Source organism: Diadema antillarum, unplaced genomic scaffold, assembly GCF_040938485.1.
Source record: "Diadema antillarum isolate AM-2024a unplaced genomic scaffold, OU_Dant_1.0 seq00001804_RagTag, whole genome shotgun sequence".
NCBI lineage: Eukaryota > Metazoa > Echinodermata > Echinoidea > Diadematoida > Diadematidae > Diadema > Diadema antillarum.
The window spans coordinates 384845-409762 of record NW_027272480.1 but is presented as its reverse complement, the minus strand read 5'-3'; the positions used below and the strand labels follow the sequence as shown (position 1 = coordinate 409762).

The following is a 24918-nucleotide window of genomic DNA, read 5'->3' as shown; positions in this document are numbered from 1 at the left end:
ACTACCACTTCCTTTTTAACCCCCTCCCCCACTCCCAATCTCTATTTTCCTCCCCTCCAATAAAAATCCCTCTCTGTTCCTTGGTTGAAATGATCATACATATACCTCTACACCTGTCTGCCTCATAAACCATTGGTTCCTCATACCACCACTTCCTTTTCATTACCCAAACCTCCTCCTCCCTTCCCGTTCCTCCATAAGAAATCCCTCCCCCTGACCCTCATTTGAAGTGATTATGCCTGTAAACCTGTCTTCCTCATATGCACTGTCACCACCGTTTCCTTTTCTCAAGCCCCCCTCCTTTCCCTCCCCTCAAACTAAAATCCCTCCCCCTGCTCCTCATTTGAAGTGATAATGCCTGTACACCGGTCTGCCTTAAAAACCATTACTAAAACCATTTCCTTTTTCCTACTGCCTTTAATATAAGCTTTTATTTTTGCAACGGTTTAATTTTCACAATTTTTAATGAATCACTTTTGGACCACAAGTTTTTAAAACAACTCACAAAAATAAACGTATCTTGAACTGACAGGCATTAATGTACTTGCAAAAGCCTCGTTGTTTTAAGATTGCGAAAACAACTTCTCGCAAAAATGTCTGTGACCTCTTCATTTGCAAAAGTGTCTGAACGTGAAAACAACCATGTTCAACAGATTGTAAAATACAGTATTCCCCTTTCCTGTCGCTGCTGCAGAAAGAAGATCGATATTAATTGCAAAATCAAATTGAGGGTTCAAATAATTATACTCCATGTCCTCTACAGTCTATATCTGAGGCCTGTTTCATAAAGATTGAGCATAAGTTGCAAGTTGCAATCAATCGCAAAACGTGTTTCATAAATTTTGCGATTGATCGCAAGTAACGCTCTGTCTATTGAAAGTTTGCTTGATTTTTCTTGGTATCAAGCATAAGTGTCTTTATGAAACAGGACTTACGCTCAGCAATGAACTTATGCTCAATTCACTAGTTACGGTCCATAAATTAAGCATTAAGATCAATCACAACTCTTTATGAAACAGGCCCCTGATCAAGAATCAATCCTCTGTGCATATGATACTCATGCTTACAATGGTAGGAAAACTTTGTCCTTTTGTACTGCCATTTTCTTGTTACATTAATCATAGATGTATTCATGCTAACTTGTCACCTTCAGGCCAGAATTGCATCTTCCAGTTACTCCCCCACTAAGATTGATAAAAAATGTCAATATCAATAACAATAGATTCCCATCACTCCATTAACACGCCAGCGGACCAAATCAACACCCACAAGAAGTTTTAGAATCATATGGTCAATGTTTCCATTTGAAAGATCTCGAATTAAAAAAAAATTATAATAATTAGCATACCATTTCTCAGAATATCGACAAATTGTTGTGCCTTGCTTTATTTTTTTCTCTTCCCCTCTTCCTCTTTCTACAGGTCTGCCAACATTCCCACATCCAAATCAGGGAGATCCCACACAGCAATCAGGGAGATATCTGTGTGTTACATGCATTTCAGTGGGCGAAAATAATTCCCAAATCAGGGAGATTTTACTATTCTCTTTATATTCAGACACGAACAGATTTTGACATTTTCAGGGAGACTCCGGCAGAATCAGGGAGACTTGGCAGCTCCGCTTCTATTACTCTCTCTCTCTCTGTGTCCATCCTTCTGTCTCTCTGTCTTTTCCCCTCTCTATCTCTCTCTCTCTCTCTCTCTCTCTCTCTCTCTCTCTCTCTCTATGACAAGGGGCACGCATTGCTGGCATTCTCCAGTACGTTCATATCAGAATAAGATAACGGCAAACTGACGTCCAACACAGGCACTCACAGCCTCGTACTCAAACACATTTATACATTTTGTTCACACTTCCCACATACATGGAGAATGTAAAATCGATGGTACTGCACACACGCATACAGTTCACTGAATATAACCCTTTGACTCTCATTTATCATAATGCCAAATTTGGATAGTGCATGAAACATTCAGTCCATGTGAGCAAAAGGTTTAAAGCACTTTGATACCTCAAAGATTTGATGCTATATGATTCCATTTAGTTTACCACGCATTCTCAGTATTGTAATATTAGTAAAATTATCATCAATGCAAATTAATTCTAAATTGAAGAAATGATGCCCATGCCATGCAAAAAATTAGACTTCCTCCATCAATTTCTTGCTATTAATCGGTCAAACAAATCATCTTTCTATCACATCAAACTAACAGGCATACAAAGTACATACCTAGCACTGATGTCTTTAATTTGAGAGGGGATTACATATATTTAAATTATCTCACCAATACTTCTGTACCAGGTACAAACTAACATACCGTCACTGTAATTCATTATAATTCATTGCAACGTTTCTTTCCTGTTGCCTAGTAACAACCATCTTCTTTTTTTTTCAGCTGCTCCTTCCAATTAAGTTTCTTGAGCAGGAACTCACTCAGTATTCATCTGCTGTTGCTAGGTAGAGCAAGCCTCCCGCTAGTTTCTTTGGTAGGCAGTCTTTTGTTAACATAGCATGCATTAAAATTGAATACAGTTGAACCTCTCGTATCAGGACAAGTCGGGACCGGGGCTCATCCGGATAAGGGATTTGGCCGGATACGGGAGACTCAATGCTTTATACATGTGCATATACATACACATGTACTGATGTAGCCCATTGTAGTACCACATGTAGTAATGTGTATACTGCAACCTTTTCATTGTTACATGTGAGTGAGAGGACTCAAGCGCATAATCTTGTGTCCATGTTCTTGCGATGATTCGGGGATGTTTGGGGATGTTAAAATGTCTGAAGGTAAGCAATTTGGAAGGAAATTTGATATAATGTATGTTAATCATGTTGGAAGTAATATGTAATTCATGTGTGTTTGTGTAGGAGTTCTCAAAGAGTTGGGAATCCCCCTTTCCTCCCGTAATTATTATATTTTTTTTAAATCACGGCGAGAATGCCTCCGTATAATAGAGCGATCCGGATAAAGGGAGGCCGGATAAGAGAGGTTCAACTGTACAATACAGAAATGGTCAATTGGAGAGCTCTGCGACACTGACATGATTACTCTCATCTACACCGTAGTTTGCATGGAGGGTAATGAGTGACATGTGTTATTGTTATTTTTGTGACACCCGTGAACTTTTAAACATCTATAACTCCCTAAATCTTAAACCCAATTCTAATCAGACATTTTGTTTACTATGATGTCATACTCTTTACATCCAAGTTAAGCAGAACTAGAAGTAGGTTTTGTCTGTAATAAAAGTACTGCTGGAAATTCCCAGAAGCTTATTCAAAGCAGTTATTAGACTTACTGTAGACATTGACACATGGAAGGTACACCATGTTTTTTTTAAGATCTGTGGAAAGACATTGAAATGAATGTACAGAGGCAACATTTTCCTGTCGTGACGAATGGTCATATTCTGTTGGAACTACCTACCGCTCAAAACTTGCTCTATATTCCTAAAATCAGTGCTCTCCTTCGACACAAATAGAAACACATCACCTCCAGGCCCGGTTTCACGTGGATGCAGAACGGTGGAACGATGCCGACCTGTTCACATGCCAGTGATACCTTCCCCTTCCTAAGTCACAAAAATAGGATCTCTCCTGGATTTCCCTGGATATATGAGATAGAACAAATGAATATAATATAAATATCATCCACACTTGATTTGATCTGCACTTGATTATAACTGTAAAGGATTATTTGACCCCTGTCGTAAATAGCGAGCCTCTAAGTCACCAAAAATTGTTGCATTTGGTTTTTTTTAATTTAACCATTATGAACTTGTTATATATTTTGACATCATAATCAAGATTGGGAATTATTCATGGATCTTGTCATCAGTTTTATACCATCACATAAGTACCAATTACTGTGGAAGTGGAAATTTTCGTGGTGTTGAAATTTGCGCGCATTTCGCACAACCAGAAGCTAGCGCAAAAATAAAAGCAGGCAAAAATTTTGTCATGCCATACACCGTATGTTCATAGTAATTAACAATCTGATTCTGCGGAATTAACAAAATTCAACTTAAACGGCCAAGCTAAGAAAAAAGAATTACTCACACGAAAGTATCCACTTTTACAGTATCATAGAACATTGAATCCGAGTTTCTAAACCTGTCCCTTTAAAGGGAGTCTGATTCCCATGGCTCATCACTTGAGCAATTGGTGGTCAGAGTTTCCTCCCCCTGAGGTCATGGGGGGATGTTTGCATACTGGTCATTCCTAGACCAGGAGCAGGAAGGAAGTGACAGGTTCATAGCCGCCACAAGAGTTTGATTGGAGGAACAGATACCAAGCCATCGCTATGGCGATCAAAATGCCCCATCCCACATCCCGGTAATTGGTAGGCTCACAACAGCAAGAGTGATCTTGCTTGCAATGATGTAAGAGTATTAAAGACCATACAATGTGTAGGCTCCTACATTTGCATGAGGTGGGAGAGCCAGCTTACATGAACCGTTCTTTGTATTGGGGGGGGGGGGCATATACACGCTCTAACCCCCCCCCCCTCTCTTTCTCCTTCTTCCTCTCGCCCTCTCCTCTCTCTCCCTTCCTATCTCTCTCCTTCTCTCTATAATATACTAATACTGAATGGTTACGCGTGCGATGATATACGAGATCTCACTTGAGGTGAAAGATAGAAGCGCTCTTTTCAACGAGGCGAAGCCGAGTTGAATAGTGTACCTCATCTTTCGAGTGCAAAATCTTGTTCTATTGCACGAGTAATAACCATACATTATTTGTTTTGTACATCAACAGATTTGGTCCACACAGATTCTTTAATTTAGTACAGAAATGGTAACCATTTTTTTTTTCTTTTTTTGTGAAAGGTGAACAAGTAGCATAGTCAGTCAGTTGCTTTAAAGAAACTGAGCAGTTGAAGTTGTTTAGTAACTGTTGAATGTTTGTGGCAAGGTTTCTTTATTATGACATCAGGTCCGTGAAATGGAACAAAAACCACACACATCGATCCATGAGTTTAACACAGAAGTCAATGGAAATTGGTGACATCACCTGTGCGATATCCATTTTTGCTCAAACAAATTGCATGGTTGATGGCGACAGCACGCAATGGCACTTTAATTGCATGTCACATGATGAGCAATCGACCAATTGGATAGCTACATTCTTTTTACATGCTGTATGATATTTATCTATCTGTCTATAATACCTAAACTGTATCACTGTATTTTTCTATTGATCTGGTTCTCTCACAATTCAAGACAGACTGACTGGTCATTGTACTCTCTGTTTCAGTCATACGGTATTCAACTTGAGCTTTTAAAAGTTTATGGCTAGCACAGCAAATTCTAAAAGTGCAGAACAAATGTGAGCCATAAATCTATTTTTAAGGAGAGATTGCTGGACAATGTTCAACAACGTTAGACTCCAAAACACAACATATGTCCATGTAATGTACAACCATATATTTTTTCAAGCATAAAATTTTGTCAATCAGGAATAGCAAGAATTTTTTATTATTATCATTATTATTCTTTTTGGCAGTAGTGATCCAGAATCATTGGATCCAGAATCATTGGACTACACCAGAAATAGATATTATTTATATCATCATAAACAGCATGTGGCTACAACTTTCAGTTTCTGTGAAAGCATTCCCTGGCGGCTTTGTTGAATTTTATTGCCAGGAGAGAGCTAGTCTTTCTCAAAGACCCTCAAGCTACCAGCACTGACAGTCACGGGTGCAGAGATCTGAAGGTGTTGCATCCCCATATTATACATATATATCCAACATGTACATACTGTAGGCCTTTTGACTATTATAAGCTACTGTATGTACAATGTTTGTGTGTCTCTTTCTTTCTTTCTTTTTTTTTTTGGGGGGGGGGGGAGGGGATAGATTCCTTCATGTATTCTTGTGTCTGTTCAAATGAATTCCTGATATCATCATGTCCTTAAAAACTATGCCATTTTATAGTTTTGCTTCATAATACTTAGTCATATCTGTGTTTGTCTAGATAGACAGTAAATTGTGTGAACAAGTTCATACATATTTTGTCCATGCAGGTCTACATGATTCTCTGTTCCCTATGACATCACACCATTTGCATAAAAATGATCAATCAAGGTGATTGAAGAAAATAAACTATGCCATAAACTAATCTTATCTAAAGAAAGCTACGACTAATTCTCAGCTACCATTGAAGATAAGCACGGACTGTATAAAAGCATTCGCGGTGTGAAATTTTTGCAAATTGGAGCAGAAAGCCTTTTTCGCTGGCATGAAATTTTTGTGAATTGCCACTGGCATTGAATGCATATAGTGTAGACAAGAACTTATGCGTGCATTCTAATTTCGCAAATCTTGGCTCTCGTGAAATTAGCAAAATGAACATGTACGCAAACATTTCTGGTTTTACAGTATCACCTGAGGAACCATCACTGGTTTGATTCTTACATACTTTACATAAATCCCTAAAATACCCAATGTTCTGCATACAGCTACAAGTATACTCTGTTTGATATAACACAGGGTTGGCGGGAGAAGAGCTCACCCAATTAACACTATCAAATTAAGCAGAGTATACTAGTAATGCATAATCCACTTCAAGGAAGTGAGTACTCCGATTCCTACACGTGTGTATCCAATCAATATTACAGTTTCCCATTAACTGACATCTGTAGCCAATTATGCAGCAAGTAAAAATGTTGAAGTACCGGGGTCACGAGGAACATTGTAGGTGACAATACACTATGTAGCTGTCCAAAGATTTGTACTGTATATTATGCGTCTCTTGGTGGTAGTGGGGGGGGGGGGGGGGGGGGAGGTGGGACGGGGGTCAAATTTGAAAGAATACATAGCGAAACAAAGCTTTCAGTTTTCCATACAACTTTGCTGGACTATATTTCTAGCATAGATATGACCATAAATAATTACAGTACATGGATTTGCAAAAAAAAAAGTGTTTTCCAAAATCACTCAATGTCTCGAAGAATAATGTGGCACATACATGTACATGTATAGGGTTCATGCTATAGCACACAAAGAGTACAAATGGAAGACAATCTTTACACACAATAGCAACACTTGAGCCCTTTTTACACTTGAGCCCTTTTTACACTTGTGTTTCTTAATCCTCGTACTTTCTCTGACCCAGGACTATCGTTAATCCTGTACCAATTTTTGCCTGCGTTTTTGCAGGGCCAGATACTAGTAGTACGGGATTATCGGTGGGACTAGCCCACTTTGGCAAAAACAAGTGTTAACAGAAAGTGGGCTAAGGAAAGTCCGGTACCAACGGTGGGGCTAAGCCCCCCCCCCCCCCCCCCCCCCCTCCTTAGCCCCACCGTAGGTACGGGATTATGCAAATATTTGCAAGTGTTAAAAGCGCCTTAGGCTTACATTGTACAGCTGTACATTGTACATGGCATGAATACATTCAGCATTTGATTTGCCTGTTTAATTTGACTCTCTTTCATAACAAGTCTTAAAATTAAAGATAGCCTGCAGTTACAGTCTAAACAGAATGTAGAGCAAAAAGTTGATTTGCATGCTGGGCATTGTCACATCCAAGGCTATCACTGACTATTCCATTCCCAGGGGTGTGAGACAAAACCACAAAGGCTGTGATGCTGAAAATGGAACAGCATAAAATCAGACACATAAAAAACGACCACATCTATGACCACTCTCTGTGAGTGAATAACAGCCTTTCATCTGATAAAGCACAGGTCTGTAATATTTGGTGTCAGGTGTGGGTTCTCTTACAGTTGTACATCTGATACAAGGGCAGCAAATGCTACATGCATACAAAAAAAAAGAGCACTAAATTAAACTACAATATATAGTTTGAATGACAACTGTAAGTTAAGTTGAATAATATTACATCAATTAAATTTCCCCTTTTCTCCTCTTGTTTCTTAAAGGGATGGTATAGTTTGGTTTAGATGGGAAATTCATATTTTCACTTTTTGTAATATGATTAAAAATACAAGTATGAAATATTAGAGAGCATAAAATTCTAAGAGGGATCAAAGTTTATTTGATGAAAATTGGTTTTAAAATGACTGAAATAGCCAAAAACAAAATAAAACAAAGTGGTCCTAATAAAAGTCCCACCTTTTATTAGAACCTCTTTGTTTTTTAATATCTCAGCCATTTCACAACCAATTTCCATCAAATAAGCTTTGAATTCCCCTTCTATGCTCCTTTATATTTCATAAGAGGTTTATCATTATTTCACAAAAAAAGTTGGAAACTCGAAACCCCATCTCAACTGAAACTGTACCATCCCTTTAAAGGACAAGTCCACCTTCATATACATAAGGATTGAGAGAATGCAGCAATATTAGTAGAACACATCAGTGAAAGTTTGAGGAAAATTGGACAATCCGTTCAAAAGCTACGAATATTTTAAGTATCTGCGCAGTCACTGCTGGAAGAGAAGACTAGTGTACTACAGTGTATGATGTCACATGCGTACAACTATTAAAAGGAAAATAAAAAGAGAATTTAACAAAAACTTTACTTTTTGAATAAAGTGCACAGTTCTTCGACTTGCTACTGATGTATGTTAAGGGTAATATTATTCCCCCTGCCTACTGAAAGAGAGAAGTCGAGTGTTCTTTTGTTATGGGAAAAAATGGAAATATGTTGAATTTTCTTTATTCTTTCTTTATATCGTTATACTCATGTTATATCACAAGCTATAGTAGTCTTTTCATCCAGCCGTGACTGAGCAGAAACTTTAAAAATTCATAACTTTTTAACGGATTGTCCGATTTTGCTCAAACTCTCACTGATGTGTTCTACTAATATTGCTGCATTCACTCAACCCACATGTCTATGAAGGTGAACTTGTCCTTTCAGCTTTTATATTTTGCTCTAAAAAGTCATAATAAGTACTCATAAAAAAGACATGCAACAGAAATTCTTGCATGTACTCTACGTGCTTGTAAAATGATGTCAAAACGCTGCAACGGAAGAATTTTTGGCAATGACTGAAAGCACCACATGACCACCAGCTCTGTGTCATCTATTAAAGTTGAAGTATTCAGACATCTCTGCTCAGACATCTTCACACGTGCAAAACAAACAGATGGGACTGTTGACTCTGCACACACACACTCCATACAGGTTGGGCTATTTTATCCTGGTAATCCAAAAGGGGACTTTTCTTCCTTCGTTCGTTCAAGGCCCGTTCTCTTCATGTTATTCCGTGTAATGTAAACTTCTACAAACACAGTGCACCACAGTGAAACCAAAGATATGGAATACATGTACACTGTACATTGATTGTACAATACAATTTAAAGCAGAAAATGCACATACACCTCATACACACATACACACACACAATACACAATTTTATGTACCATTCAGATTTGTAAAGGGCCTATATGCCCATGGGTGGAATACCTGAAATTAAATTTGCACATATCCTTCTATCTTTAACCCATTTCATACTGAATTTTGGAATCCCTATAAATCTATACACAAGTTACCAGGTTCCCACAGGTAATGGGTTAAAATGGAATTACAAAGTACTTATGTATTCATTCAAATAAAGACAGAATAAACTGACCAGAAAGAATATAAATTATTAGTGGAAAAGTGAGCAAAGAAAATGGGATTCCATCGGGATCCCGATGGAATCCCATTTTCTTTGCTCACTTTTCCACTAATAATGTATTCATTCAAAACTTTTAAATGACAAGTCTTGTAGAGGAAATTTTATGTTCCATTTTTTTTTTAGTGCATCCGATTAAATGAAATCTAGATAACCCCCCCCCCCCACACACACACACACACACACACATACACTGTAATACTCTCTTTCAATTTCTGTACTCTTTGGGGATCATACTTCTAAGTTTTATGGAACTCCATAAAAACTTCTCATGATCCCTCCACAAATCATCCATCATGTTATTATTTCCTTTCTTTGTAATTCACTTTGTGTTTGTTGAAACACCTTCTTGGTGAATATGGTATGTATGTATATTGTTCTCTTACTCTGTACATTCCAATTGATGTTCATTATATCACATTTTATGTATCTTTTGTATCCTTTTAATGATTATGTGGAAATAAAATTGAATTGAAATTGTAGTGAGAGTCTCCTTTCATATGATGGCAGATACTCCGTATTGGTTATTCTACAGGAAGTGGAAACACTCTTGATAAAAAGCTCTTAATCTAAAGAGCGGAGATTCAGTTGATTTCACTGAACAGAATGAAACACAATTGCAGTTCCATTTACATTAGATTAGGACATGGCATGTATGAAAAATGTACAGGCTTTTCAAGTTACCCATACTTTCACATGATGGTAGTGTTGGTCACATGTATCCATAATGCACTTTTTACCCGTTGAGGACGAGTCCCGATGAGTATATCCTCAGGCAAGGGTCTACGGGAAATGCGTGTTGTAGCAAAATCAACCCGTCCTCAACCGGTTAACATAACAAATGCATGAAAAAGTGTGGAGACATTCCAAGGTTGCACAGTGCAATTTGCAAAACATTATATTCATGGCTCCCCACAACAGACAGATCTAGAGATTGCGAATTCCTGTTCAAAGATAAACCCAAGCGGAAGACGATGCAGCGGTAGTGAAACCAGTAGTTCAATTTAACATCAGACTTGTCAAGAGCCATTTATGAGTCAACTGTCCAATCTTAATTCTGAATGGATAGCAATTACATGTATAGTAATATGGATAACTGTGAAGTGACACCACTGCATTCAATGGAATTAGTGTTGTATACCTTGGTATCCCTCTCCATGTTAAAAGGGATGGTATAGTTTTGGTTGAGATGGAGATTCAGATATTGATTTAATAAATTTTGCGAGATAATTAAGAATCACTTATGAAATATTGTAAAACATACTATTCTAAGAGGAATTCAAAGTTTATTTGATAAAAATCAATTTTGGAATGACTGAGATATCCAAAAACAAAGTAAAAGAAAGTGGTCCTCATAAAACTGGGTCACGCCTTTTATTTGGACCTCTTTGTTTTTGGAAACATCAGTGATTTACAAAACCAATTTTTCATCAAATAGACTTCGAATCTCTCTTAAAATTTCATGCTCTTTCATATTTCACAAGGATTCTTAAAACATTTCACAAAAAGTTGAAAACCTGAATCTCTGTCTCAATAAAAACTTTACGATCCCTTTAAGGCTTTCACTGAAAAGTTCCCTATGAGGGCACAACAAATCCAAAAGCCTGCCTTACCATCCTAGGAAACGATTTAAATCAAAACGTTAAAACGTACAGCCGCCTCATTTAAGTCAAATTGAATTTGATATCAGTTATGGACCCAAGTCGTAACTGACAGAATAGTAACATTTTAAGCACAATTGGAAAATGAAACAAGAAAATTATGGAATTCTACAGCCTTGCATGTTTTCAAGAACAGGAATATTTAGTCCGAAGCATGTAATGCAGATCTATATTATATACGAGATTGGACATTTACATCAAATCCTCACATGTGTTTGCTAAAATGCTTTGTATAAATGAAAACATGTGGACTTAATGTTTCTGATATAGGCCCTACTATAATCCAGCAAAGTACATATTGTACAACATCTTGCCCAACGACAAATGGTACATTGTATTTTGATGAGTATCACACATCTAAAAATAAGCTGATGCAAAGGATTTTTGTTGTACATTTCAAGACTAAAACTAAAAAGAAAAACTAGAGTTTGATTCGCAATGTCCACAGTTTCATTCATTTTCTGATACCCCTTTCATAAACTCAATAATGCGGATAATATCCGCAACATTTGGTCGTAAAATTGGAGAGGGGAAAGAATAATGCGCTTTATTTCGACCCTTCTATTATCCGCATAATAGCAGCATCGGGACCAGATTTGGAGTTTATGAACGCAAACCCAAATAATGCGGATAATTGCCAAGGTGCGGTCAAATGTCACCTGTCTTTCCCGCAGGAGGGACGTGTGCAGTCACCATGACGATTATCCGCCTTTTTCAGGACGGGTGCTCGTAAAAATAATGCGGATAATTTTCAGAGTTTGTGAACGCATTTTTTATTGAATTGTCCGCATTATTCTTATGCGGATAATTGGAGGATGAGTTTATGAAAGGGGTATTACATTCTGTATTTGTGGTATTTCTTACACTCTAAACCAGCAATGCAGATTGTAAATTCCAGAGCTGGCGATCACTTGAGTCTGTAAAGCAATATGTTAACTCCACAGAATCCCAGTAAGACTATAATGTATAAGGACCTTGTTAGAGGGATAACTTGTCTCAACCGTGGTCTCTTGTTTAAAGTTCTTACAGTCTACCACAGCCATAAAAAATTTGAAACAACTTTCACTGACACTACCAAAGTTGTATACACTGTACATGCTCCCGCCCTCGCATCACAACTGCACTGAAATGCACTCTGTCAAAGAAATATCTCATTGTTGCTCAGGGCATCATGTATAAAAATTTCTTGCACTTTAATAGCACAGCCATAAAAAAGCCAGAGGCAACTTTCAGAAGCAGTAAATTGCATGTAACCTCTAAGGAATCACAACCAGACCAAAATATACCATCTCAAAGAAATAGCTCCCATCTGCTCCAGGCCTCTTAATCTACAGCAGCCATTTAAGAAATAGCAATAATTATAACATTAAAAGACAAACAAAAACAAACAGACAGACAAACAAACCAACCAAAAGAGGTAACTTTCACTAGCTGACAGATGTACAATGTATACCAGGTACCAGGGAGGCCACCTCCCTGCGGGTACTGTAGTTATGGTGCCTGAAGCCATGACTGCTGGACCGGAATGGCTATGGAGTCCATCAATGCAATGCGTAACGACTTCCTACATTGCAACTGATTGACATTTTACAGGTTGTGTCGGCCTACCCTTCATGTAAATTGTACAATGTACATATACACTGCAGCCCTGGCCTGTAACATCAATTCTTTTTGTACTTACTAGCACAGTTGCAAAACTACCATGTACAGGTCTGGTAGCTAGTGAACATGGTCGGTGTTGGGCATTACTAAAAACTGTTCTTGTCAGGCAAAGTACATGTTTTTACTCTGTGTATAAAATATGCAATAGTGTTTAACTGTCTCCTTTTTTGTCTCCTTTCCGTTTTAAGCCAAACACAACTCACCAAGACAAGATGTAAACATTACAAATACTCATTAATATCACATTACTTTCTAATACATGTATCTTGACTGCGACTTCAGGTATCAAAACAGTTTACATGTATGTGCCAATTCCGTCTACACTTTACAGAGTACACACTCACTTTCTATTCCCCCCCCCCCCCCCACCTTAACCCGTTGAGGACAAGACTGGTTTTTGCTACAACATACATTTCCTATAGACACCTGCCCGAGTATACTCGAGACTCGTCTTCAACAGGTTAATACCATGAGGGGGTACTGCATTTTTTCGGAGATATCATTTTAAAAGTAACATTCCACCCCTAATGCAGGTCCATGCTGCATTGCATTTGTAGACCAGTCAGTCTCGTTTTGATCCATTTTTGGAGAGACAGTGTGCAGAAGACACTATCCATCGTATGTCACCGTGAGTCAACACTGGCTTCCTTCCTACAGGATATCTGTTTTGGTAGAGTGTATACCATTTTCTGGTCACAATTCTGCGGTGAATTAAAGGATCCCTTTAAAGGGATATACCACCCCTGAAAAAATATGTGAGTATGATGGTGCCCTTGATACGGCAACACAATCTCAGGTGTAATGTTCCATCCGAGTTTGAATGTACATGTAGGCCTATATACAAGTTGATTGTTTTATTGTTTTGGGCATTTTTTTTTTTGTTTCGTCTTGTTTTTTTGTATCCCTTGCAGTAACTCGTGCATTTTTAGCCAGCTCCTGGCCTGAGCTAAATTGGCCGGCACCAAGCAGTAAAAATTGCGTTCAGTAACCACAGCAGAGCTGCACTACTTTTATGATGACCCATTCACGAACTCGGTCACATAAGGGATAACTACCATGGTAACTGAACGCACGCTCCGGCGGAGGCACAGCCAGGTAATTGTGACCTTTGACCATGTAAGGAATTTTGGCCCGAGCCTGGCACTGCTACCGTTCATAAATTCCTCGATCGACGCCTGGCCCGCGCTTGGTGCTAGGCTGTAGCAGTGCCAAACTAGTCCGCGCCTGGCGCGGGCCACTTTGGCCTGACCCATTCATAAACTCAAAATTTTACGACTAAGCTCGGGCCTTGCCCAAGCCAGGAGGGTTACTGAAAGGGGTATTAGTTTTGTGTGTGTGTTGTTTTTTTTTTTTTTTTTGGGGGGGGGAGGGGGGTTCAAATGATGAGAAATGCCAGCAAAGGGAGAATTATTGTCATGCCAGACCATTTGACAGTATCAAAATGCCAGTACAAAATTCAATTTCGAGTTTTCAGACTGCACAAACTTTGAGAAGACTTGCCAGGGTTCAGGAAATTTCCCTAGTTTGAGTGGGCAGTTTTGCGAGAAGTTTCGCAAGAAGTTTTTGGGAGGTTTGCGGTCACCCTGGCAAAACTTCAAGAACTTCAACTTTGTGAAGTTTTGCCAATGTGACCATGAATTATGACAGGGCCTTTAGAAATCTGCAAATATGATTTGATTTATGAGTGAAGAGAGAAGCATATACCAATGCACCACTCCTAAAGAATAATTCAGTTAACGCAAAATTCTGTCAGTCATTTTGACCAATGTCACTACCAGATTTATCAACTGTAAAACCAGAAATATTCATAAATATAAAACTTTCATGAATTTTGCTAGGAGTCAATATTTGCAATTAAGTAAAATGCACACGAAAGCTTGTTTGTTTGTTGTTGTTTTTTTCTACACAATGCATTGTATGCCGGTGGATACTTATGAAACTTTCATGGTGCAAAAAACAAAAAACAAAAAACTTAAGGGAATTTGCTCTAATTTATGAATGCTTCTGGTTTTACAGTATTTCTGCCATCGGTGCATAATGTTATGCATAACTTTTTCAAACAGAGCCCCGCTGATGGGTTCATTGCAAGCACTCTCATTGCAAAATATCACCAGAAAGAAAGTTCACGCGAAGTTACAAAAATCACACACTGGCTGTAATTTTTCTAGCAATGTTTTAGGAGGGCTTTTGGCAATGCTGCCATGCAACTGTTGCCCAAATTGTCCTTACGTCGCGATTTTTCACCGGCGGTGCGACTGGTCTGGAAGCTGACCTCTGAGGGAACAGGAAGTACATTGTATCCTCCTGTAAATCTCACGGCTGCTAAAGACGAGGAAACGGTAGGATTCTACCACTCCTGGGGTAACGCGGTAAACAAACACACCTGTACCACGCTTACTTCCTGTCAAGTTTAGATTTATACAATGTATATGTCCATTCTGGGCAGACTTTATCTATAGAGGATTTTTTACAGTTTATGGGAACTTTGCATGGATTTATGAGGTAACCTGCAAACTAGCAGTCATTTCACACCTGCTGCCTTTGGACTCGGGAACCAATGACCAAAGGTCAATGCCCTCTATCATATTACGACATGACAGAGTTCATTTTACCTCAGTTTCTTGTGCTTTCATACACATAGAGTTATTGTATATTTTATACGAAATATGGATTACAATGTGTTGATGTGAGACCAGAGATGCCAAGTTCAAAAAACTTTTATGAGTGAGATTTTCATGACTCGGCGTTTCGGCGCTCGCGCGAACGAGGAGGGTGACACCCCTCCCATGGTAGGGAGCTTTTTTGAACTATTAGCTCTTAATGATGCGATCTGGTGTATACTTAAGTGATTATTTTTTTACTAATTTTGAAAGACAAAAGGGAAATATACCTTCAATTGCAACTATCACTTGAATCCTTTGAGCTATACTCCTTATTTTTGGCACAAATTGCAGACTTCACCCGATGCATGAGAAAAATGGGTGCCCTGCGTGAGATCGTGAGACAGGCCCTAAATGCTTGAGTCTCACGCAGAATGCGTGAGACTTGGTACAGTAGCTCTGTGAGACCATCCAGACACATTGCCCTAATATTCAATAATCTTACAAGTTTTTATGGCAGCATACGCCCTCACTGTTTCATGGGAAGGGCCTAAGTCTCTCCCTATTGCTGGCTTAGCACATAATATCTTTATATTATATTGATTTCATTTGGTGATTTGCGCTTACCCTAGCAAGCAATGCCATTAAGCCACACCTACAGTACCTACAACGTATACCACGTACACGTGTATGGCTATTATGAGAACATTCAGAAATAGAAATGAGCATGTTGCATCATATGTCATAACAGTTCCCAAACCATATAATGTAGTTTCGATATCAACAACATTTTAATGGTAGTCATCTAGGAAGAATAAATAATGGGCATTACACACATAAAAACATCCTATATCCATACATCATGTATGCATATGAGAGCTCTCTTGTCTGAGAGGGATAATCTGGATGCAAAGTACTGTATATAGTTGGGTGACATTCATTATTCCAAAGGTTCGATTATCCAAAAAATAAAGTTAGGTAACTTATTCCCAAGATTTATCATTCCAAAATAGATAAAATTCCCTATACCTAGAGGTTTGTCAATCCAAACATTTGTTGGGTTATTCCAAGGATTCGCTATTAAAATCTGATACGATCGTAATTCCGAAAATGAAATAAGGCTCATTATTCTGAAGGTTTGTTAATTCTGAAAATGTGAAGACGGTGCATGCTAACAAACCTTCGGAAATACAAACCTTATTTCATTTGCGGATCCATGAACCTTTGGAGTAACAAACTTTACCCTAAAGATAGGCAAGAGAACGTGCGATTGCTGAATACGATAACAAGTGAGCATAAGCATGCATCCGTCCATATAAAAATATCTAGACACACACACAGTATGCTACAATGTATGAATACAATGTATGATTACTGTAAAACGAGGAATTTTCGCGTGCATTTTAATTTCGCGAATTTCACGAGCGCCAAGATTCGTGAAATTAAAATGCACGCGAAAATTCTTGTCTACACTGTATGCATTGAATGCCAGTGGCAGTTCGCGAAAATTTCATGCCGCAAAAAAGGCCGTCGGCTCCAATTCGCGAAAAACTCATGCCGTGAATATATCATGTTTTACAGTATATCATATTCTTACTGACAAGTCAAAAAAGTGCTTTGAACCTACCTTACTGCAATACTTTGAAACTAAAGATGTCACATTCAAAGTGTTTATATTATCAACACCATTTATTCACACAAATTGTGTTTCATTCCGAGAGTCAGGGCCAGTGATATCCTCAATACTTTCAATTTCTGTATAATCTGGACCAGTGTCAATCTGAAATTGAAAAAAAAAAAAGAAAGAGAAAAAACTGAAAAAAAAAGAATAAATTTGAAACATCTATTGCTAAAACAAACAAACAAACAAACAAACACCATTTGTTACTTAGGATCACAGTCTGGGTTCATAAAAAGGTCATCAAAATTCAACAATAAAAAGAACACATTACAACAACATAAAGACACAAGTGAGGATTATCTGTTCTTTTCAGTTCCAGCCTTGTATACAATAACAATTAAGTAGTTACACTTCGCAAAATGTAAATGGTGCTTTTCAGTAGTTGTCCTGTTAGGGTTAAAGGCATTATTTACCATTTGCAGACAAAACAAAAACCCAGCTTTAGCACTTTAAATTAGTTCTAAAATATGAGATCGGGAAAGAAACAACTACTGTAAAAATTGAGTATCTGAATATAAGAACGAACCAAGTCCATGGAAGACCATTTCGAGTAAACTTAAAAAAACTTCATAACTTTTTTATTTGTCCAATAATATTCTATTTAACTGTGATGGCAAGGCAACATTGTATATACAAATCAGAACATAATTATGACAATTAACATTTACATGTACATTAATTGTGGAGAGGCCATTTTGTGTGATAGACTTTGGTCGTTCTTTGAATCATATGGACTTGGGTCATTCTTTGATTCACTTATACATGATATTCTGCTATAGAGATGAGAGAAGGATGAGAGAAGGCGCTATAAATATGAATGTAAGAATGACCCAAGTCCTTCATTCTTACATTCATATAAGATTTAACTCATTCATTTCAGGCACTTCCGGGGGTAATTAGGATTTATTATTTATACACAAGATGAGTCCATGCATAAGCTACAATTTCCCATATCAAACTGAATTTGGCCAAAAATTGGACTCGGGTCATTCTTAAATTCATGTCTTCAATTTGAATCCGTATAATTGATGCTACATGTAAGTATTGTTAAATACACAAAATGTGAACAATAGTTATAATAAAAATGTTTCCAGATTAAATCGTCTACAGTTACGGTTTATTGAGAAAAATATTGATAGCTCCAATATATTTATGGCTTTATTGCAAAATTTTTAAGTGTATATGTTCATGGGATGTTTTGTGATACAACTGACCTACAAATATGCATCAAATGTGATATCTTGAACATTTTTTAAATCACTGCTCCCAATGGTAAACAGGACCTTTAAGTAGGAGGTGACTCAGACTGCCTACCCTATGTCATTAACTACCAATAGGCGGTACACTCCACAAAATGTGAATGTTACTTTTTAGTTGTTGTCCTGTTAGGGTTAATTAAACATTGCTGTGCAACTATGCTTCCACCGAACAGACCGCTGATAGGTACAAGCTACAAGTCAACTGGTTGATGGATGTCTTTGTTGGTTTGACAGGTAATCCTCTTAATTGAGAATTTTTTCCCACCTCCTTACAAGAATCATCATGACCTTTATGGGGGCATTAATCCCTTCCTTAACAACCTGATTGAACAAATACGGTCTAAGCTGAGAAAACACCGCGAAGAATAGCGCTTCCAACTAAAGAGGCGCAAACTTTAATCATTTCCAGGAGATATTAATAGCCCTGCGGTTGATGATACAGTGAGCCCTGCCGTGCGTGGATGGTCCATGGCTCTCACCCAAAACATTCTGGGCTTTGACAAAGTTTAACTTTCAAGCTGGAGACAACAACACAAAATACATTTAACCCATTGAGGACAGGCTGATTTTGCTACATTCATTTCCCATAGACCCCTGCCCGAGTATACAAGGGACTCGGCCTCAACGGGTTAATTCACAAGTTCATTCATTTCACTGATCAATAAAATGTACCATCAGTAACATAGACTGTATTGAGAGCATAGTACATTGTTTATTTTACACTGTATACGGTAAAAGGAGAATCATGACCTTGTAATGGCAACTTTGTTTTGCATCACGGCAAAAACAAAACAATGAAACTGATATGTTTAGTTTTGATGCTAATGACCAGGACTCAGTATTTTTTCATGCAATTCCTCTTTCATACAATATGTAGTTTCCATATGACTGCTGAAACTATTGAGTTTTGCTCTAAATGGAGGCATCTACACTATATGCAACAAAAAAAAGAAAAAAAATGGTGTGAACTAACGATGCATATAACACAATTTAAGTTGGATAATGATGAAAACCTTAAATATTACCCCAAAAGGTACACCACAAGTACTGCAATCTCAGAGCATTAACGGTATGATCAATTACATCAATTACAATACTGTACAACCCAAAATTTTCATGTGCATTTTAATTTTGTAAATTTTGTGTGAGCCAAGATTGGCGAAATGAAAATGCATGCTGCAGTTCTTGTCTACACTACATGCATTGAATGCAAGTGGCAATTTGCGACAAAAGGCCGTCGGCTCCAATTCTCGAAAATGTATTGCGTAACAGTATTCACAGTGTGAGAGTGAATCACATGTGCAACTTGTCAGCTGTATGAATACTACTGCTAGGGCATGTTTTCATCATCATGTCCTAGTAAAGTTCTACTGAGACCCACTACTGAACAAGGAGGGCGCTTCAGGAATGAAACACCAGACAAAATACTCCAAAAACAAGTCATTATCCTAGTAAATCATGTCAACCAGACAAGTTTCTTGGTAAAGTCTTTCAATATATACTGTACTGCAAGCAAGTTCCAGAATGGCGGAAGATGAATTTTGAGCCATTTTGAGAACTACTGTATGTTTTTAATAGCTTTAGTACTTCTACCAATTTCCTGTAATCAGTTCCACAGTATTAAGGTCCACATGAAACATGCATAAAATACACCTTATTACATAAAGACCACAGAATTAAAGAGAGAGATTTCAACTCAAGGGATGTGATTGGGTTTTAGATTTAGTTTGATGTGAGGATTAGGGTAAGGGTTAGGGTTATGTTTGTGCATAAAATTCATGTTTGGCTTTAATAGCGTGCAGATATTTCATGGGAGCAATGGTTGCAGGGTGAGCAAATGTAATGGAACCCATCGTAAGAAACATTCTTGCCGTACATCGCATCAACTTGAAAAATATCCAACAACAATGTCACATGTGGTCTTTCATGTGCAGGACAAGTATAACTTAAGACCAAACATGAGAGCACTAAAGCTTGAATCTATTCCCATTGTCTAGTTTTGTGTTTTAAGAGGCATTCCATTTGTAGGACAGAGCTTGTCAGTTCAATTACCCATAGCCATGACTTTTAAAAAGCAATGCTGGCATCAACAGGCAATTTACCTTGCAAACTCTAGGTGCTCAGGGCTTGCCAATTACAATTTGTAGACTTATTTTTCATAGCACTTTTTTAGACAGTTGGGGGGCTGAATTCGCTCTCCATATCATATTAATCAATCTCATTTCATCTTGCACATTCAAATCAGATGAAGTGATGATGTCATCGGCTCACAAGCCTTGCATTGATTTGCACAAAAATATCTAATAATGTTGATTTCCTTTTTCTGAAAAGGACTGCTAACGAAACAATATCTCTTGCGTGGAAATACAGATCCTATTCCAGGGTTGTGATTAAGTGATGCTAAATGAATCTTGATTGGGTATTGATGAGGTGAACTCATTACTCTAGCACCTACGTGAATTCAAAATTTGACCTTAAATTACAAACACTACACACACACACACAAAAAAATATATATATATATATAATTGTAATGGCAATACTGGGCACACTATATATACTTTATCATTCAAAATAGAAGTATTGCAGCAACAGTAGTAGTAGTAGCAGGGTTCGAAATTGGCGATGGTCCGCTGGCCATTGGCCACCCAAAATCACGTCGGACTAGCCAAAAATCATAAAATTCTAAAGTTACTAGTCCGTCTGGCTAGCCAAAATATTGCTTCAGTGTCAAAATTGATTCTAAGTAGTCCGCCTGGCTAGTTCAAAAAAAAGTTAAGTGCGACCCCTGAGTAGTAGTAGTAGTACAGTATGTAGTAGTAGAAGTGATGGTGATATCAATGATAATGTGACTAATATCAAAACTGAAAATAATATAATATCTATTCCTCAATTGCTACTACAGCCATCATTTTCATTATCATTATTTTTTATAATTATTATCATCATTATCTATTACATGGATAGTAATGACAAGAACAACAGTGACAGTAACGATAATCAAAATAATGGAAAAATTAGTTACAAATCCAAAACTAGAAATTTTTGCTTGCAGGAAATTTCCATGCATTTTGCAAGGAGTCAGGATTTGTGAAAGTTGAATACAAGTGAAGGTTCTCATTGTGTACACAATGGACTAAATGCCACTGGCTTTTTGGGGATGTCTCATATTGCAAAAAAAGGCCTTCGCCAAGCATCAGTTCCAATTCGTAAATGTTTCTGATTTTAGTTGGAGAATGAAGGCACATAAAGGGGAATAGTCATGGTTTAATAATAATACACACACTATGCATATATATACAACTGTATACTGTAGTGATCATAGCAGTCAAATCCAAGTCCCTTTAAATTCCCTACTCGTGTCACTTGGTGAATGGTGCATATTCACACTTTTATAGCCACAGAAACAACCTTTTGTGGGGTGGATAATGTTTTATTCTTAGTACAGTCTCTCTTCACTGTGTGAATGGTTCTCCTTGTATTTGCCCAGGTCCATTGTCAATAATGGTCTAGACTGACAAAAAAAAAAGAAAAAAAGAAAAGAAAAGAAGGGATTGAGGCATGCTTGTACAAACTGCACAGTTTTATGCAATAGCCATACCGACCATCACAATACCTCGCATACAAGACCCTCTGCATGGACCAATGCACATTCCCAGCCATGGGTCATACAATGTTGGACAGCTACAGGTACAAGGGTTGGATCTGATATTGTACAGTCAGAGCGTTGGGAGCAGTGATTTGAAAAATGTTTGAGATATCACATTATTTTGAAGCATGATGTGTAGGTCAGTTGTATCACAAAACATCATAACACATAAAATTTCACAATAAAGCCTAAAAAGGAGATATCACAATTTTTCTAAATAAACCATAACTGTAGATGGTTAATAGTCTGGAAACATAACTATTGTTCACATTTTTGTATATTTAACAATACTTACCATTCATTATACTGATTCAAATTTTTACATTGACTGTTTTTATCACTAACTCACATTTTAGAACTATTTTGCAGCATGAAACCTGGGTTTTGTTTTATCTGCAAATGGTGAATAATGCCTTTAAGGTACCCTATTTTCACATCTTGTCTACCTCTAGCTTCTGATACTTCTTTCAAATGGGTTTCAACTTTACCCCTCCCCTCCCCCTCCCCCTCCCCCTCCCCCACCAAGCTGAGATTCTTGCAAGAATACATAAAAAGAATCTTAACTCATGCAATGCACTTGTAAATGTGGTATCCTAGTATGAACATTTTTTTTCACAAATTAAGAAAGAAGATACAACATGCTTGAAGGGGTACAGCTAAGCCCTGCTGATAAAAGACTGCACTACAATCGCTGACTTACTTGGATTCTTGGATTCTGTGGAATGCACAAGAATGCTGAATTGAAGAGATTTAGAGGTGGAGAGTTTACACTACACTTCACTTCGTTTCTCTCGCAGTGATCCCCAATAATGTGGGGCCACACAACTTCCACACGGAGGAATGTATCTGGAAGTTTTCACGCGCATCAAGAAGGTGACTTGCAGAACCTCGCTGTGGTATTAAAAGACACCTTGTTTAGGATAAGAAGGCAAGAAAGCAACTTCTAGAACTGACCTAGGTGCTTTATTTGAGACGAGGCAATGAGAAACTCATTTTACCTGCCTAGATCATAAGGACAAGAACATGTCTGGGCACCTTGTTCTGTATGACCACTCAAAGAATGCATCTTGCTTTTAAAAAGTCACTGAAGTACCTCATCCAGGACAAGAAATCAAGAAAGTTCCTTGTTGTTAGTAGCCTAGGCACCTCATTTAGGATGAGAGGGCAATAAGATGATGAGGTACCTTATTAACACTTTGCCTGCTCAGAGTTGCTGTGGCACTTTGTTCAGGATAACCATTGTTGAGGTACTGGTGATGTATGAATTTAATAATTGTTATTCCTATCAACATTCCTCATCCCTAAAACAGTTTGTATGAATTAAAGCTTAATAATCATGTAGCAAGAAGGTGCTTTGTTCAGGATGAATAAATAGGTCAGAAGGCAACTTGATAAAGCTCTCCTGGGCATCTCATTTTATTACAGCCAAGATGTTAGAAGATCATTGGCAGTTTCTGCTAGATGATGGACATTATGATTCAAAAGTTGACAAGTCGAGTATCATCCAATTCCTGCGATCAGATCCAGACATCACAAAGTGAAACATGATTTTAGCTTTAATAATATTGATATGATTGAACTGTTTGTATAAAACTTTCACAGGGAAACAGAAACATCAGGGTACAGACAATGCATCAAAAACCAAACTCTCGAACTCCATTACGGTCAAAAGCTCTTCTACTTTCAACAATAACTATTGATAATAGTGGGTAAAAATACCAGGTAGAACTGCAGAAGTGTCATTGTAAACAAACATAATGAGAAAATTATGGAAATCAAATTTTTGTAATATACTTTGAACAGTAATATTGATTACAATGATGAAAACAGATGAGATAAGATGTCACTGATGCTATCCACTTAAAATGTGATGCTATCCACTTAAAATGTCTCTCAATCTGCTCAAATCCTCTCATACATGATATTTCCCTTTAAAAATGAAACCAGAAGAACAAACAACATAGTAGCCTCAATTGCTTGATTTACTGTAATATCAGCAAAGGGTTATTTTATGGCTGTTCCATTAGTGACTTTTTCCTGTTATCCAGAGTTTGACTTTACATTTGCGCTTTGTAAAGATTAAGAATTTGGGGGTAACAGTCGACCAGTCAACTTTTGAATCAGAGTGCTCCTCATCTTTGTCAAGTTTGGTTGAAACTGTCAATGATATTTTGCTTTGTTTCCTTATGAACCTAACCATAAAATTTCCATTCCGATTTAGGTATGATTTCCTAATAATTTCATTCCTCTTTGCCAAAATTTTGCCCCTAATTTAGCAATCATCAATCGCCTACAGAGCTTTACTTGATACACGACGACGCCGCTCCGCCTGATTAAACCGCTTCCCTTTGAAATCAACCTGTTGCTTGGTAGAAAGTCACACCCGAGTGCACTTATCACCACTTCCCGATGTGGCCCGATGTGCCACAATAACCACACATGTCACGCTCCAGTGCACTCTCATATCTGGTGACTTCGTCATCAAGGTAATACTCGGGATTTTCCCACACACAAGCCCCTCTAATCATTCGTCCTGATCTATACCATAAATATATGCATGAATAATGATGGTTCATATTAGTAAACAATTACAATAAAAGTCCAGCCACAAACATGAAAACCTCTGGCTCCCTTTTGAGATGGAGAAGGTGTAAAAACAAAAGGAAATATTTTGCATGACAGCTGAATCAACATTCAGGTGGGAAATTCTGGCAGAAATGGGGAAAATTGCTTTATTTACTTTGATTCATTGCAAGTTTGGCTAGAAATGGGGTAAACTGCTTTATCTATTTTAGATTTAAAGCAATTC

At 37.7% G+C, this 24918-nt stretch overlaps 1 protein-coding gene across 1 annotated transcript in view; it reads right to left on the bottom strand.

The window, feature by feature from the left end:
• LOC139712423 (rho GTPase-activating protein 18-like) overlaps positions 1 to 24918 on the bottom strand; it is a 200525-nt gene that overhangs the window by 160065 nt on the left and 15542 nt on the right. Inside the window, exon 2 of the mRNA XM_071624245.1 lies at positions 3435 to 3614. The gene's annotated coding sequence lies outside the window, so the exon portion shown is untranslated. The remainder of the gene's footprint in view (positions 1 to 3434; positions 3615 to 24918) is intronic.